Source organism: Manis javanica, chromosome 14 (genome assembly GCF_040802235.1).
Source record: "Manis javanica isolate MJ-LG chromosome 14, MJ_LKY, whole genome shotgun sequence".
In the NCBI taxonomy this organism is placed as follows: Eukaryota; Metazoa; Chordata; class Mammalia; order Pholidota; family Manidae; genus Manis; species Manis javanica.
The window spans coordinates 64,334,863-64,352,221 of NC_133169.1; the positions used below are offsets into that span (position 1 = coordinate 64,334,863).

At 34.6% G+C, this 17,359-nt stretch overlaps 1 pseudogene; it reads left to right on the plus strand.

The window, feature by feature from the left end:
* The first annotated feature begins 3,021 nt into the window (after positions 1 to 3,021).
* Positions 3,022 to 17,359, plus strand: part of LOC140846040 (olfactory receptor 14A16-like) — a 186,812-nt pseudogene continuing 172,474 nt past the window's right edge.

Consider the following 17,359-nt stretch of genomic DNA (forward strand, 5'->3'; position numbering starts at 1 on the left):
CTGATGCTGGGCCACCAAATTAATCATTTGAGTACATAAACATACAAACATTGCTTATAAGTAATCTAAAATATTTGTTAGCTAGAACCATAATTTGTATAAGTGAAAGTCAAATAGATCTTTAATGTATATAATTATTGTTAATAAAATATGAATTATATATACACATAATTATATGTCTACTTTCAGAGACACATACATAAAATGGACATTCATACTATGTGGAATATACTAAAGAATCCATTTAAGCCCATTTCTGATATCATGGTTCATGCTTCCTTGGTTTTAAATAAAAAAATATATTTCATTTACAGTTATTAGTGTTTTATAGTACAATCGTGGTTAGTAACAATTGCTTTTGAAAATTTAGCAAGATAACATGTTTTCTTCTGGCATAATTAATTTCATGCACTAATAATATTTCTGCCAGCTGAAATAGATGTAAATATTCTTAGATAACCTGTGATACTTTTCTTTAAAATTAGAAAAATAAAAATAATAATTTCAAGTATGTAATGTGTGGAAACTCCTTAGAATAATCCCTGAATCTCATAAATAGGATATAAAGCAACTCTAGAGAAAAATTGTTGGAGCAGGAAACACCCTGCTTAGAACCCAGAATTAACTTACCAAAGCGGGTGGAAGTTTGAGCTTCATATAGCAGAAATGTAACATCTATAAGAAGGAGCTTAGAAAAGAAAATGACCACATCCAGCAAATACTACTTAAGATTGGGTTGAAATTCTAGGCTTTACCAAGTGACCCTTTTATCTTCTCCATGCACAGGTCACAGAGTCCCAGAATTAGTATGGGATCATGTGGGTCATCATACACCCGAGGAAGGAGCAGAGCCACACTCTCGTGGGGGCAGGCATCTGGGGTAACCGAGATTTGACCGGGCTTTCTCGGCACCTGAGCCCCCACACCCACAGTCACAGGGTAAATTCTACCTCTGTAACTGGCAGGTTTTCCTACATTTTATATGGAGAAAAGTATTCTTCATAACATAATATACACAATAAGGATGCATTTTTTTATTTCTACCTAGTGTTTGTTATACTAAAATTATTTTATATATTTTATTGTTTTGGTGAGGAAATCCTGAGTACAAGTAGGTTATAGCATCAGGTACATGTTGGAAATTCCTGGAATGGCTGGGTCACTGGTTAAGTGAATATCCAGGATGCCAGGCTCATGGGCTTGCTCCCCAGGGCCCCACACCACAGCCGCATCCCATGAGCACCATGGGGTGCAGGAGGAGGGGGCTCCTGACCATGAGGACATGTCCCTAAAGGTTCATGTCACTTCCCCTCAGACATTGCACAGAACTTAATTACATATTCACAACTAGTTGTAATGGAGGGTTTTGAAAAAACAAAGCATCATGAAGAGCACAGGGAATCACAGCAGGGTTGGCACGTGAGGCAGATCAGAACGTGCAGTGTCAGCAGCATGTGGAGCAGGGAGTGAGCACAGCACACAGTGGCCTGCAGCCTCATCATGATGTGTAGGAGCCTCCTTGGGCACCTGGCTGTCGTCAGGAGGAAGCAAGCAAAGTTACAGGAGGAAGGAGCCTTCCCTCCAACCTCCCAGCCCTGCCGTTTCTAATTACACATGAGCCTGCAAGGGGGAGAAAAGCTTGATTTTTATATGATGAAGATAATTTGGAATTTCTAAGTCTAACAGTCTATACAGCAAGTAGCAGGGGTTCATATCTGGGCCCCTCTGTGCACACTGAGATTCTGGGAACAAACAGACATGCTTCACTGGGCAAGAAATGATACAGAAGTAAGATCACCACAAATCTAGGAAATACAGAGGGATATTTTATCTTCTAAAATGTAGGATCATTCTGGTTTGTGGAAGCCCAGGTTGTTCTAATTTTATAAAGAACACTGCTGATGCAATAATTTCTGAAGTTATTCCACATAAAAATATTATTAATAACCTCGCATGATGGCATTTCAACTAGGAAGTCTAGATTTCTTTGTAATCTTTTTATTAATATTGCTGCATAGACTTTGAAGCCAATGCCAAAAACATACCACAATAATCACGTTCCACTGATGGTCTGTGTTTTCTCCATGAGTCTGAGGAACATCCTGCAATGTTAGCTCTATCCCTGCTCCCAAGTGGCTAAAATAATATGTTAATTTTAAGATACATCCCTACCAAATAAATTGTAAAATCTTAAAACAACACACCTTGGACCTAAAGAGAAACTTCTTTGTAAACTACCTGAATATATTTAATTTTACTTAAATGCTACAATTCTAAGGAATTTCCCCCGAGTCAATTTTATGTCCTTGTTTCTGAGGCTATAAATGATGGGATTCAGTGATGGAGGCACCACTGTGTAAAACACAGACAGAGTGCTATTCAGGTGTGACCTCAACTCAGAGGCTGGCTTCAGGTAGGCAAAGGCAGCTGTTGAAAGAAACACAGTCACAACAACCAGATGAGGGAGGCAGGTGGAGAGGTCTTTGGACCTGCCCTCCAGGGAGGAGATCTTTGAGACAGCAGAGAAGATGTACACATAGGAATATAAAATAGAGAGGAAACAAGCTATTGAGATACTTGCAACAAATGCTGTCACTGATGCTTCACTTATATTCATTTTGGAGTCTAAGATCAAAATAATCTGAGGTATATCACAGAAGAAATGATGGATCTTATTGTAACTAAGAGTTACGGAAAATGTTGCTGCTGTGAGCATGGTTCCAATAATCCCTGCACTAATGTATGAAGCCACCAACATCCGCCCACAGGTCCCTTTGTTCATGATGGTCTCATAGTGCAGTGGACGGCAGATGGCCACATAGCGGTCATAGGACATCACAGTGAGGATGAATACGTCACCACCAGAAAAACTCACAAAGAACAGCACCTGGAAGACGCATCCTAGAAGGATATTGTGTTCCTGCTCATCAGGGAGTTGAGAGCAAATTTAGGAACAGTGACAGAGATGTAGCAGAGGTCTATGAGTAACAGGTTCTTCAGGAAGAAGTACATGGGTGTGTGATGCTGAGAATCCCAAGTAATGAGCATGACGATGAGTCCATTTCCGAACAGGGCTGCCAGGTAAGCCATGAGGAACAGGACACCATGGAGGATTTGCACCTTCTGGTCCTCAGAAAATCCCAGAAGGAGGAACTCAGTGACCCCTGTATTGTTGATCATCTCATCCAGTGGTGTGGTCCCCAAGAGTGAGCTGTTTTCTGTAATTGAAATCACAGAAATAAAGGAAAATGTTATCTACTTTTCCCAAGATATTATGTAAACTGTGTTGATGATCTCACTATGTGTAAGCCTGTGTCTAAAATTTATATGTGTATCTTTATATTATGTTAAATGTTAAATACTGAAAAGAATATGAATTTCTCTTTTGGCCAATTAACCTAAAAATGTGAAAATTAAAATAAGGAGTGTGGTTTCAAGAAATAAATTAAAATGTTAAGGTTGTACTTCTAGCAGCATAGTTAACTTTAGTGATTCCAAGCTGCAGTGATGCAGTGTTTTTCTATTATAGTGATGGACGCACAAATGTTAAAAGGGGCTGGGACGGATGGATGAGGTGAGCCTTTAATGTTTGTGGGGTCCAGTGGGATCATCTTCACCATTATGGCTGCACCAACCAACAATGGGTGTTAACCTAATACCGAGTTAGGAAGAAATGCTTTAAAGTTGCCTCCAAGCTGATACAGGAAACTACCTCACAGGGTAAAAACAGTTACAAGAAAATCTAAGCAATAGGAGAAAACAAGGTCTTTCTGGAAACTTATTTACACATTCTCATTGTGTGTTTGGATATTTAATATTGCTTCTTGGTGTTATTTGTTATCTTTGAACATGAATTACTCTTGATTACAATATGGTCATTAAAATAACCTAGTCACAATATGAGAAATACTATATAATTCCATTTATATGGGTCCCTGGAATAAATTAATGTAGACAGAGACTAAACTGTGATGAGAAATACTGAGGGGATGAAGCAACTTGGAGCTATTGTTTAATGGACGCAGAGTTTCAGTTTTGCAAAAAGAGACCATTCTGGAGGTGGGTGTGGGAGGCTTGCCCAATGATGGGACTTTTTACCACCACTTGACTGTACACTTACCATGGTTAGATGGGAAATTTGTGTTACCTGTATTTTGCTACAGTTAAAAATAATTCAACATTGAGGAGTCAGAATTTTTAACACTCAGAAAGGATCCCTGTGAATGTCGGTATTTGAAAAATAAAAAATGGTAGTACATATTTTAAAGTCATAGCCAAAAAAAAAAATATCCAATATTCAACATTTGTCAAATACATTTTAGAACATTCCTGTTTTGTGCAGAAGATCTTAAAATAAGTTAATTCATTTTTGAATTTTAGCCAGTTCATTTGTTAAAAAGTGGAATTTTTTTACAGATTTATAATGACTCTGAGATTCATATAACTTAGGAGAAAGGAAAGATCAGGAATTAGAAAAATTCTTGTATTTAGTTTGAATCTGTCATGTCATGGGTTAGTTTTCTTGTAGTTGATTAATATTGTAGGTGACTAAGTTTTATGACAGAAAGAGATTATATGGGGAGAACCATGGGAGTTTATCAAGAGCAACAGGCATATTTTTTGTATAACATGTGGAACATAGTAAACATCAATGTCTACAAGGACATACTAAATAAGACAGTTAAAAAAAGAATTTATTGTTTATTTTCATTATTATTAAACATTGATAATGAACATTTAGTATTTATTGTATATTATAGAAGTCTGTATTTAGAATTCTTTGAAGCACTTTACTAGTAAAATGATTTTGGAAACCGTGATGGTCATCATCACTAATGAATTGTTGAAGTTGTTACTTATCCATAATTTTAGTCTGCACAGTGTGTAAGCAGAGTATATGTTGTCAATACTGTTATGATTTCACAACTGAGGATAGTAAGACAGAGAGAGGGTGACTGTTCCCCCACCAACATCCCAGTGTAAAGGGACATAACCAGTAAATGGCAGAGTTGAGACAGGAATGTGGTTTCACTGATATCTATGTGTCCCTGTTCTCTGAAGAGACACACAGCATAGGGAGATCTTGGCAGGCTGGAGACAATAGATTTAGTTTAGAGAACAATCAATGAAAAGTTTAATTTTAATTCAACATGAATGTTAAAGTATTGAAAACAAAAACTAGGTCATCTGAGTGTTCCGAACAACTTAATCTCAGTACATTCTCCCATTCTCAGTGATGGAAAGGGTGTTTAAGTATGTGTGCAGCTACTGCACTTAAATATTTGTGCATAATGGGAAGAAAAGAGAAAATTGTGTCAAATTGAGACATGTTTAGGTTCTTCCAGTTCTGCTTTTTAATAAGAATTAAGTATGCATCACATACTACCCGTGTTTACACTTTCAGAATATAGTCGTTCCAGTTTATTTGTTTACTTCACCCTGGATCTAGATGACAGAATTATCCATGTCTAATATCAGCTTTTTCAAATTTATAAGAAATTTTCTGATTTCAATAGAAAGAATGGAAAAACTTCTTGCTCAAAATTCCAGGACTCATCAAAAATTACACTTCCTTGTCCTCTCGCCATGGCCTTAAATACTGTTTCCTATTAGTGAAAACAATGTTCCTGACTTTTGTTCAGTGTCTCTGTCTTAATTATCTAAGATATAATACAACAATCTTTCCTCATCTTTAAATGGCTTTGTAAAGTTCAAATAACAAAGGATTCATTTGTGAAATGGAGTTAATGAAGAAAGTGATGGAAACATTTCTGATAATGCCTGAGTACATTTATAGATTTCCAAATTCCTCCTGAACCTGAATAGCATGTGTATATCAATCAACAAATGTAAGTCTCCTAGAATATGTCAGCATCAAGTATTGCTCTGGCTTAGAAAACCTGTAGTGTGTCTGGGGCCTGGATCATGACTGCCCAGTGATGCAGAATTTGTCAAGATAGTGAGCAGGCTCATTCCCAGGTTGAGCTGCTCCAAGTCTACGTGGTCTATGGGGGTTGGAAGCTCCCTGACCCAAAGCATCTGAGCGCTGAGACAGGAAATGCTGGTGTCCTTTTTGCGGATCCTGGACACCACTTCTCTTGGTAGCAGAAGAAATACTGAGGCATCTCTACATAAAACCACTGGGTTTGATTGGCCACACTGCAATTCTACATTTAAAGCTAATTTCAGAGCTAAAATACTCAGAACAGCTCATTCTCTGAGAAGGATAAAGCATATTTTGGTAATGATGCTGTAAAACAGATAAATGAAAAGCCTTAAGATGTGGATACATTTGTCAGAAAAATTCTTTTATAAAATAATTCTATAACAGAGAGATATTTCTCTCCAAATCTATTTTAAAGAGAGCCTTGGAAAAATAAATAATCAAAAAGAAAACCCTTTATCCTGTATAATTTTGATAAATGTTTCTAATCATTGTTTAGTTTTGATTGGCAAGGGCTCATGAATCATTGCCCTTTTTGGCTTACAGAATGATCTGTACGGTTAATTTATATTTAAATAAACACTTTTATCACAATGTATTTCAATATATAACATTAATTTAAAATATTCACTATCTATCTCATAAATACAAAAGATTATCAGAATCTATTTTCAAAAATGAAATTGGAAGATGGTCTTAAGAATACATAGCAGAGGTCCCAAAACTACAGGTTCTTGAAGTATATAACATAGGTGTTTTGATTTTTAACTTCACTCTGTGACTTTTTGTTTATTTGGGAACTCTTTGGGACAGGAAGAAATTCTACTTTGTATTTCTGTATATGTTTTGACAAATGGCTTTATCCATACCACATTCCTAGTTACCCTTTCCTATTCATGTGTATATTACTGAGTTTTAGCTTTCCTGCATGTGTGTGCATGTGTCTCTGCTTTTACTTAGCTCACAACTATGTTTTTTATCTCTGGGATTTTTCTCTTTTAATTGTATCTGAGACAAAATAATTGAAATTTTCAATGAAACTCATGATCATTTTAGAGTAGATATGTTTTGGATCAGGGTCTACATATCTCCATATCAGATGAAAGGATCACACCTAACCATTCAATTAAATAATATGTTAGAAAAATAAACCTTTGTATAGACAAGGAGTATTTAGTCCTATCCAAAAGTGCTAAATAAAGGTTACTTACATTTTGGTCATGCTTTAGCCTCTGAAAAACTTTGCTATAAAAGAGACTATTTCCTTATTACAACTATTTTACATGTGATGTGAACTCTCCAGTCTTCATAGATTCTCTTCATCCAGGAAGATTTGTTCTAACCTATTGTAAAGGATGTAGTATTAGGGCTCCAACCCAGCCGTAACAGGGGGAACTCACTTATCCCCTCACTGAGGGAAACCACCTCATGGCTCTCTGAAAAGGCACATGGTTGCAGCTCTGAGGCTCTAGGGTCTCCCCTGAGTCCTTCCAAGAACTCCCAGGAGAGGAGGAGGAGGGAGCAGACCAGGAGGGGCAGCTGCCAGTCAGGGACCTGGGGCATCAGGCCAGAGAATAAACCCACAGGTCTGCTTCAGGGAAAAGCATTTCTTTGTGACAGTGGTTGGGTGGAAAAGGACAGGCTTAACAAAGCAGTTTAGCATTAATCAAGGAAATCTCCAAGAGAGTTCAAATCCCTAGTGCTGATTATTTAAAAAAATTTATTTTAGTATCATTAATATACAATTACATGCCTAGTGCTGATGTATCAAATTAATTTTTGCAGTTCCAAGAAGTGCAAAACCTTTTCTACTAGCCATTATAAAGAGCTGTTGTCAAGAACAAGAATTTTTATAATTAAAAGTTAAATATTAGGTCTTTAAAATGTCTCTACATCTTACAAAAACATAAATCTACTTAAGCTAATTTCTACCTTCATTGTGCATGTTGCTTTGGATTCATATTAAAAATTATATTATATAGGGGCTTTTAAAAGAGTGGCTATTTATATCCCAATGACAGATAATAATATTTTAAAATTAGGATCTAATGCTGGCTACGGGAACTGATTATAAAATCTGGAAAGAAAAACATGCTTTCTGCAATGATGATTAAATTGATGTAATTATTATTTCCTTCTGAAATAGATGTGCTTATTTTATTTTACATGTTATCTTCTGTTATATTTTTCCTTTAAAATAATGGAAAAAAGTAATGATTACAAATATATAATGAGTAGGAAGTGCTTAAAATACTGCCTGAATCACATAAAGAACATAAAATTCATCTCCAGAGAAAACTGTTAGAGGCGGAAATCCAGAAGTATTTGTTCCCAAATTGCTTCCCAAAGTGTGTAGAACCATGAGATGCACATTTCAGATATGTAACATTTACAAGAAGGCTGAAATCATGAACAAAGAATTAGAACCCCTTCTTTCTATCAAAAGGAGATTCTCTTCTGTTGGAAATTCTCAAGTTGGATGGCATCTCTGTTCACTGAGAGGAAGCTCAAGGAGCTGAGAAATAAATCATCGGGGAAATACTTTCCACCTTCAAGTTCAAGTTCCAGCCTTCACTACGGGGCCCCTTTGTTCCCACTGTTCCATGCCCAGCTCACAGATTCCAGAATTATCACAGAATTCTCCGGGCCTTGAGGCCCCCAGGTAAGGAACCCTGTCCTATTTTCAGAGCTCAGAATCTGAGACCTGGTTCCCCACATTTACAAGGAACATCTATGATTCTCTTTCCTCTTCATATTTCATACTTTGTAATATTTTCATTAGATTAATAAAAAATTCCTTGAAAAATTAATGAAATTAAGAATTTCAACCTTTTGTTGCATGTTTTGTCATTTATAAAATATTTGTTATTTTATGTAAGATATTATTTGTTATTTACTGAAATACTCCTCAATTTTGTACAGTCAAAAAAGTTTGATGCAAAAACCTTGATGCAAAAAGAACAAATAAACACATCAAAAAACAAACCATAGATTATTAGAAATTATTTATAATATATCCAAGAAGAGACTTTAATATATACAGAAGAATGGTAACATAATTCTCATAACACAATCAGGAAAAAACTTAAAACATTGACAAATAATATGGTATAGCCTTCCACACCTAAGTATTTATGCAGGATAATCAGAAACACTTGACAAGCAATGTTTTCCAGTAGTTTATTCTTAATAGATTGAAACTAGAAACAATACAAATGTCCATCAACAGGGAATGGATAAAGGAAGTGTGGTATGTCCTACATTCAAAAACTAATTTGCAATAAATGAATAAACTATTGATGCACACAAACTAATTGATGAAATTTTATGAACTCAAAAATTATTATGCTGTATGAGGAAGCCAACAAAACAATTAACCTGCCTCATTTGTGTATAACTGGAGAATTTGAACACATATATAGTCAGAGAAAGCAGATATCATATCAGAGTTTCGGGATTTGGGAGACCTGGAAGCCAAATGGAGGGATGACCACATGGCCCAAGGAAACTATAAGGGGTGATGTTTGTGTTTATTTTGACTTGAAGTAAAGATTTCAAAGGTATGTACACTTGCCTATGTACATTATCAAATTGTGCACTGAAAATATATGCAGTTTATTGTATGTCAGTCATACTTTTATTAACCTGTTAAAATAAGACAACAAAAAGGCTAGTGGAATAGGTATTTTTTCCTTTGTTTTAGTGTCATATACAAAAAAAAATCTTCCAGACCTATATCAAGTAGCCCACTGCTTAAGTGTTTTTCCTAGGAGTTTAATGACTTTAGGCCTTACACTGAAGTGCTGACATAATTTTGAGGGTAATTTTGCACACTGTGTAAGGTAGCAATGCAGTTTCATTATTTTGCTTGAGGCTGTTCAGTATTCCCAACCTCATTTATTCAGAATCCTATGTGTACATCCCAGGTATATATTCTTGGCTCTTTTATCACATATTAATCAACTATACAAGTGGGTTTATATCCAGGTTTTCTATACCCTTCATTGATGTATGTGTTTCCTGTTAGGAAAATTCCACAGTTTTGATTACTATAGGCTTACAGTATAGTTTGAAGCCAGGGACCATGCTATATCGAGATTTGTTCTTTCTCAAGATTTCTATAACAATTTCAATTCATTTGTTCCATAAAAATGTAAGGATTTTTTTGTTTATACTATTTCTGCAAAATATGCCATTGCAATTTTGATTGGGATTTCATTCCAACTGGAGATACTTTGTATAGTATGGGTATTTTAAAAATATTAATTGTTCCAATCTCTGAACATTGAATATCTTGAAAAGTATTTGTGTTTTTTCAATTTGTTACCTCAATGTCTTAGTTTTTCATACACACGTCATTCTCCTTATGCTTATAGTTTTTCAAAATTGTATCATTTTTCTTCAGTTGTAAACTATTTTGTTTTTTGATTACTCTTTCTGATAATTATGATTATATAGTAAGACAACTGATATCTGTATCTCAATTCTGTATCCTGTGATTTAATTCATATTAACTCTAATAGAATTTTGGTGTAGTCTTTAAGGTTTCCCATATAAAGTAAAATGTCATCTACAAATAGTGACAGTGTTATTTCTTCCTTTCCACTTTGGATGTATTTTATTTGCTTTTCCTGTCTGACTGCTGTGGAGAGGACTTTCAAAGTTATATGGAAAAAAAGCAGCCAGTTTGGATATCCTTGTCTTATGCCTGATCTAAGAGGAAAATCTGTCAGCTTTTCTTTGCCATTGACAAAGAGGTAAGCAGTAGGTTTTTCATATATGACTGTAAGTGTTGAGAATGTTTCTTCAATATCCACTTTGTTGAGAGCTTTTTATCATAAAATGATGCTGTATTTGTCAAAAGATGCTTTTTCTGCATCTATTAAGATGATCATATGATTTTTATCCTTCATGTTGTTCATGTGTGTACCTAACTGATTGATCTACAGATTTGAACCACCCATGCATCTTTGGAATACCTATTTGATAGTGATGTCTGATCTCTTTAATGTATTGCTTATTTCAGTTTGCTAATTTGTTGAGGGTTGTCACATCTATATTCATCAGTATATTGGCTTATAATTTTTGTGTGTGTGTCATTCATTTTTTATCAGTGTTATTATAGCCATATAATATAATTTTGGAGGTGCTCCTTAACTTTAAATATTTTAGGTATAATTTGTGAAGTACACATATTTGTCCTTTACATGTTTTCTGGAATTTACTTGTAAAGCTGTCCAGTACTGGGCCTTATTTTTAGGAGTATTTAAATTAGTGATTCAATTTCATTATTTTAGTTAGCCTATTCAGACTCTTTATTTCTTTATAATTCATTCTTGGATGATTTTATGTCTCTAACATTTTACCCACTTCTAGCTTCTCTAATTTGCTGGCATATAATTGTTCACAGCGATCTCCTGGGACCCTGTGGCTTCCTGTAGCATCAGTTGTAACTTCTGCACTTTCCTATTTCTGTTTTCATTTATTTGGCCTCTTTCTGTTTTTCACTGCTCTTGACAGGAATTTACAGAATTTATTTAACTATTCCAGGAACTAGTTATTAGGTTCTTTGATCATTTTCTATTGCCCATTTTTACTCTGTACTTCATTTCTTTCCACTCTGATCTTTATTATAACCTTTCTTTTACTAACGTTGGGCTTTGGTGGCTGTCAGCTCCATCCATGGCATGGTAGGGTGAGTCTGAGAATATATTGTTTACCAGAGATTCCATTCCTGATTGAAGAACCTGCATTTTCCTGTCTCTCTGGAAGTGCCTATAAAATGAGAAAGTGCATCTCCCTTGCATTTTGTCTTGACAACTTTCACTCTGTTGGTTTGGCACTGGACCTCAGGGGAACAGAAACTGCTCATCAGTCCTTCAGGAGTAGAATTTTTGTTCCCTGTAGTTCTATGATTTTCCTGGACTCAACCCTGTTGATTTTCAAACCAGACAGATGAGGGGCTTGTCTTCCTGACACCAGCCCAGGGGTGAGGGTGTCTGATGTGGAACAAAATCCCTTCAGGTGAAAGTGCCATATTTTGGGATCCCTCTTCTGTGCAGGGTGAATGCATTTGGGTGGGGTTCCATGAAAGACCTTCTTTGTGCCTCTCCTAACTTTGATATCTCTCTTTTGTCATTTGCTGTGGAGGTGCTGTTTATATCTCAGTTTTATATCAGTAGATAATTTTTCTTTGTGAAGCTGTGAATTTGCTAAGTGCATGGGGGCAGGTGACTTCAGAGTCTTCCTACTATGTCAGTGCAAAACACACTCCAGGAGAATTATAGTTTGTGTTTTACATTTTGGTATATGACCCATTTTGTATTAACCTTTACTGTTGTACATTAGAAGTTTATCACTTGGTGGGTGTTCAAAAATACATACACATGATCAGTGCAAATCCATATTAGGAAATTGTTTCACAAAATATTCCTGATGCCCTAACTCAGCCACTCTATGCATCTTCCCTTCATAAGCAACAACTATTAAGGATTCTTTTCCAGAATAATTTGGCCTGATCTTCATATATGTGGACTTAACCATATGATTTTTTAGTCCAAATAACATTTTCATACTTACCTACTCATTGCCTATGTCAATAGAGGTTTCTTTTTGTTTCCCTTTTTAATGTGGCTGGTAGTAAGTCTATGTACCTAAAGGTTAAAGTATCACACTTATCCATTTAATTGGATAATATGTGAGTCTTGTAATTCTTTTTACTATCATAGTTAAGGAGTATTTTGTTGTCTCCAAAGTGCTAGACAATTGTTACTCACATGGTGATTGTACATTGAGCTCTGAAAATCTTGGTTGTAGGAGGCTACTTCATTACAGTGACTTCACATCTGCCTTGAACTCTGCAAGCTTCATAGATTCTCTTCATACAGGAAGATTTGTTCTCATCTAATGTCATGGAAACAAGTGCAGGCTTCATGTACATCAAGACTCGTGGAGCTTAGTTACCCTCTCATTGAGAGAAGAACCACTTCAAAGTTCTTTAAAAAAGGTGAATCATTGCAGCTCTGAGGTTGTGATGTGTCCTCAGGAACACCCAGGGGAGAAAGAGGTGAGACAGGAGGGACCAGTATAGACGGCTGAAGGTCTGTGATCTGGGAAATTCCAGCATATTTTCAACAAATTTCCCCTGAGTATATTTCAGGGGTAAGTATTTCTTTCATGATACTGGCTCGATAAGGGAACATGCTCAACAAAACAAGTCAACATGAAGCTCAGAAATCTCCAGGAGATTTCCCAAGAAATCCCTGATGCTGAGCTACCCAATGAATCTTTTCATTACCTGAAGTGGAAACCTTGCTAGTGAGCCATTATAAAATACATCTTGTCTACAACAATAATTTTATACTTGAAAGTTATATATTAAGTCTTTTGTATATATCTATATCTATGCTTGTACAGACATACTAAGTGAATATTCACAATACATGGACTATACTAAATAGTTGATTAATGCTAACTTCTGCCTCCATGGTACGAGCTTCTTTGTTGTTATATTAAAAATGCTATTGTCTAGGGTTTTTTAAAAATTCCCTTTATATTTCAGTAACACCTATTAGGATGATTAAATAAGAATCTACTGCTTAGATACAACTGGCTTTGAAAGTCTAGCAAGACTATCATGGGTGTTCTGGGGCAATCATTGATTTGATGTAATTATTATTTCTTCTTGCTGAAGTATTTATTTTACCTGTTTTGGTTTTTTATATTTTTCATTAAAATGATGAAAATAAAAATAATAATTGCAAATGTACAATGTGTAAAATTGCTTAAAATACTGTACACATCACCTGAAGAACATAAACTTAAATTCCAGACACATTATTTTGAGGAGGAAATGCACTATTTAGATATCCAGAGGCAGCTTCCTGAAGTGTAGAAATATGAACGGAACATGCCAGATATGTAACTACTGCAAGGAGAAGGATGAAGACATCAGAAATAATTGGAAAAATACAATTATTGTTGCCTTTGCTCTTGTTATGCACAGAAAAAACTATCACTAAGAAAGATATCAAGGAGCTCACTAAAAATATTTTCTTTTAGAATTTTAAGGATTTTATGTTTTACATTCAAGTCTTGAAATAATTTTGAGTTACATTTTGTGTGAGATGTAATATAGTGATCCATTTTCATTCTTATGCATGTGACTGTCCAGTTCTCTCAACATAATTTATTAAAGAGACTGTCCTTTCCCTTATGTATTTATTTGGCGTATTTATAAATGAATTAACCATCCTGCATGTGTTTATTTCCAGGCTCTCTATTTTGTCCATAGATATGTGCCTTGTTTTAGCATAATACCATACTGTTTTGATTACCGTAATTTTGCATTATAGTTTGAAATCGGGGAGCATCATGTCTCTAAATTTGTCCTTTCTTCTCAAGAATGCTTTAGCGGTCTGGGTTCATTTGGGTTAAATATAAATTTTAGGATTGTTTGTAGTTTTTTAATAAAACATGCCATTATAATTTTGATAGTAATTGCATTGAATCAATACATGCTTTTTTGTGGTATGGACATTTTAATATTAATTATTCCAATTCATCAGCATGGAATATCTTTAAAATTATCTGTGTCCCTTCAAATTTCTTTCCTCAATATCTTTTAGTTTTCAGTATAGAGATCATTCTCATTGGTTATAATATTTAAAAACTTTTATTGCTTTCAGTTGCAAATGAATTTGTTTACTTAATTGATAATTATAATAGCTTTGATCAGTGTATGGAAGCACAACTGAATTTGTATATTAATATTGAATCTTGTAAATTTATTTTATTTACTTGTTAGTTCTAATAGTTTTCTGTTGGAGTATTTAGGGTTTTCTATATAAAGTATCATGTCATCTCCAAAGAGTGAAAATTTTACTTATTTTCCAAGTTGGATGTCATTTATTTATTTTTTTGTCTAATGGCGTGGCTAGAAAATTCAATGCTATGTGGAATAAAAGTGGCAGTAATGGATATTTTTGCTTTGTTCCCACTTAGAAGAAAAGCTCTGAGCTTTTTATTCACCATTGATGGAATGTTCACACTGAGTTTTTTATACATGGCCTTTATTATGTTTGGTTATTTTCCTTGTATAATCATTTTGTTGAGTTTTGTCATAAACATGTCTAATTTTGACAAATGCTTTTACTGCCTCTATTGAGATGATCATGTGACTTTTGTTCTTCATTCTATTAATGTGGTGTACCAATGTGATTGGTTTTCAGTTATCATGCCATCCATGAATCCTAGTAATATTTATTTGGTGGTGATGCATAACAATTGAAATACAGTGAGTTCATTTTGCTAATATTTATTGAGAACTATCATGTTTATATTCATCAGGGTTACTGGCTTTTAGTTTTCTTGGTGTCTTTGGTTTTAATAGGGTAATCCTGGCCATGTAAAATTACTTTGGAAGTGTTCTTTCCTCTTAATTTTTAGGACTGTTTTGAAAAGAATAGTACTGATGCTTCTTTCAATGTTTGGTAGAATTCATCTGGGAACATATCCAGAGATGTGATTTTGTTCTTTATAAATTTTAATATTAGTTTTTCAACTTAATTATTGTAATCAGCCTATTTGTATTCTCTCATTCTTCATGATTCAATCTTCGAAGGTTTTATGTAACTAAGAATTTAGTATTTCTTCTACTTTTTCCAATTTGTTGGCATAAAATTGTTCCTAGTAATGACTATGAACCTTTCCAATTTTATGGTGTCATTTATAACGTCCTCTTCTTCATTTCTTATTGTGTTTATTTGGGCATATTCTCTCTCACTGTCTCTCTCTTTTGGATTATACTGCCTGGCCTATTACATATGCGGTTCATCTTTTCGAAGAGCTTTTTGTTTGGACAGTGAACTTTTTATTGTTGGTTTTTGCTATTTAATTTATTTTCACTATGATCTTTATTATATCCTTCCTTCTACGAACCTTGGGCTTTATCTTTTCTGTAGTTTACATGTAAAGTTGGTTTTTACCAATGTTTCTTAGTTTTTGAGATAGGCCTACATTGCTATGAATTTCCTTCATAGAACTGATTTGGCTGATTTCCTATAGATTTTGGAAAATTTTGCTTCCATTTTTATTTGTCCCAAGATATTTTTAAATTTCCTTTTTGATGTCTTTATTGGCCCATTGGCTGTTTAGTAGCATGTTTAGTGTACTTGTGTTTGTGTTTTTCCAGTCTTCTTTTTGTAATAGGTTTAGTTGTATACTTGGTGTAGGAAAAAATGCTGATATGATTTTAGTCATCTTGCATATATTAGTCTTGGATTGTTGCTTATCATGGGACCTATTCAGGAGAATATCCTATGTGCAATTGTAAAGAATGTATTTTCTTTAGCTTGGATGAAGTGCTTTGTATATATCTATTATGTCCATCTAATCTAATTTCTCTTAAAGCCAACATTTCCTTATTGATATTATGTCTGGATGATCTCTCCTCTGATGTATGTGGAGGTACTAATATTCCCTACTACTTATGTTACTGTCAATTTCTCCCTTAATGTCTATAATTTTGCTTTATATACACAGGTGCTCTTATACTGGGGGCACAGAGATTGGCAACTGTTATTCCCTGCATTCGAATTGTACCTTTTAGCTTTATTTCCAGTTTTGCCAGTACCATTTATTAAAGAGACTGTCTTTTCCCATTGTATGCTCTTACCTCCTTTGTTATATTAATTGACCATATACATGTGTGTTTATTCCTGTGCTCTTTATGTTATTTCACTGATCTATGCACCTGTGCTTATCCTGGCACCATACTGTTTTGATTACTGTAGCTCTGTAGGATAGTTTGAAATCAGGGAGCATGATGACACCATATTTGATCTTCTTGTTCAATATTGCTTTGGCTGTTCATGGTCATTTGTGATTCAACGCAAATTTTAGGATTGTTTTCTCTAATTCTGTGAAATGCCACTGTTATTTTAATGGGCATTGGATTGAATCTGTAGAATGCTTATGATAATGTGTACCTTTTAACAGTTTGTTTTCTTATCTGTGACATGGAATATCTATTTATTTATATCTTTAATTTCTTTCATCAGTGTCATCGTTTTGAGGGCACAAGTCTTTCACCTCCTTGGTTAAGGTCATTTCTAGGTATTTTATTCCATTTGATACAATTCTAAATGAAATTGGTTTCTTCATTTCTCATTCTGCTAGTTTGTTATTATTATATAGGAGTGCAAGCGATTTCTGTATATTGATTTTGTATCCTGTGACATTACTGAATACATTTATTAGTTCTATTATTTTTTGTACAGTGTTTAGGGCTGTCCCTAGTGTCATGTCATCTACCAATTTTGACAGTTTTATTACTTTTCCTTGTCTGGTTGCTGTGGCTAGGATTTTCAGTACTATGGTGAATAAAAGTTGTGCGAGTGTGTGTCCTTGTCTCAT